Genomic DNA, 1,802 nt, shown 5'->3' with positions numbered 1-1,802 from the left:
AATGTCATACTATATACTATGATATCACAAATACTGTAATTTGAAACCGTTAGAACCTCTACCTGGCCGACATTCACCATTGCACACAAAATCTAGTTCAATGTGAAAAAAATGCAAATACCCACACATGGTAAACATACAAAATCGTGTGTATCGTGTTAAAAACTAATATTTACAACCAGTACGATTACAAACAAGTGATCCTATTATTTCTATGACTGGGAGTTTGAAAATAAATAAAAAAGCATGAATGAAACACAAAACAAAACAAAAACAGATAAACGTTGTACCTTCGTAGTTATTTTACTCACATAATGCATGTAACACTAAAATTAAGGCCAGTATCAATATTGAGTTTGACCATATAATGAACGGATTGGAGATAATCTCCTGTTGATCGGTGGAATGAGCAGTAGTTCAGCTCCGACAGAATACTGCCGTGGGAACGTAGTATTAGCATAGCAACATCGCGTATCGAGGCTGTTATGAAAGGCAAGTCGGGGGCCGGTAACTAGTATAATATTCCTGGTCTGGGATTCCGGTCCTGGATTCACGCGACTAATTGATTCAATTTGAATACTGAACTCGGAATTTTGTTCTACCACATATATAAGCCGTGCCATTATGTATGTCATGATGAATGTATGAATCTGCTATTCAATTTAACAAATGTATTATCTTCGAACTTTGATATTCCACGCACGTGTTTTTTTATGTCACCATTCAAGTGAAATTTCTTTGAGCATAGATATACATCGTGGATGCAGCGCATTTTCGTTTAAAAATAATTATTATTTATTTGAAATACATCACTAACCTTAATTTAAATACCGACATCACAAAGTTCCTAATATTTTTTGCGATGTCTACACTGTTCATGATTTTTGCATTTGCAGCAAATAGTTACCAAACAATGAGAAATCTATAGGATTAGATATACCTCTCAGCTGGCTTCACATGCATAGTTCAAGACTGCCTAACCGGTGCTTATACCAGGATTTAGTTGCAGCACTGTGGTCTGTGGTTACAGCTTCATTTTCCGAGAAATCACAAGAAATTGACATTACAATAGAAAATAAAAGACTGGCACTCCCATACAATTAATAGCAAGTGAAATTCCTGGAATTGAAACATAGATTTTGAAGTCACTGGTGTAGGCATTGAATAACTTCAAGTTGGCATAAAGACGAGGTAGTTTATTTAATCAGTGCTGAACTAGAGGTTGAAATTATAATTAAGTTCGTTGTCATATAATTTGTTTATTTAAATTTCTCCTGAATTCAAATAGAATACACTGGTGAAAGGATGTATTTGAGGTGTGGTTACATTGTGTATAGAGTGGTAGGGTTGGGTGTCATATAATTTTCTCATTTTCAACTCTCATGAAATCACACAGAATTTCACTTAATTTATTTTCGATGAAAAGTTTTCAAGCATACGGTGTGAATCAAATTTTCACTGTGCTGTGTCAAGTCTCAATAGAGTATGAGGGAAATGGCATTTTCACTGGAATTTATTTTAGCGGGAAAATGTTCACAGTGAAAGGAAGTATTCCACATTATTACATATATACTGCAGTTTATTTTGATTCGTCCCTGAAATCAAAATCGGTACTTCCACACCCCATATGCAAATGAGGTCTGAGAGCGAATAAAGTAGTCCGTTCAAGAGTAGCGTTTTTCGAAACATAGCAGAAATAAACAATATTTAGAAGTACGATACTTTACGTTTGGGTACATGAATATATTTGCCGAGTGAAATAAAATTTGAACAACAGTAATGGTACTTCTAAGCAGTAACTT

Source organism: Saccoglossus kowalevskii, chromosome 5 (assembly GCF_978046115.1).
Source record: "Saccoglossus kowalevskii chromosome 5, keSacKowa6.1, whole genome shotgun sequence".
Classification (NCBI taxonomy): domain Eukaryota; kingdom Metazoa; phylum Hemichordata; class Enteropneusta; family Harrimaniidae; genus Saccoglossus; species Saccoglossus kowalevskii.
Note: the sequence above shows the minus strand (reverse complement) of the source record.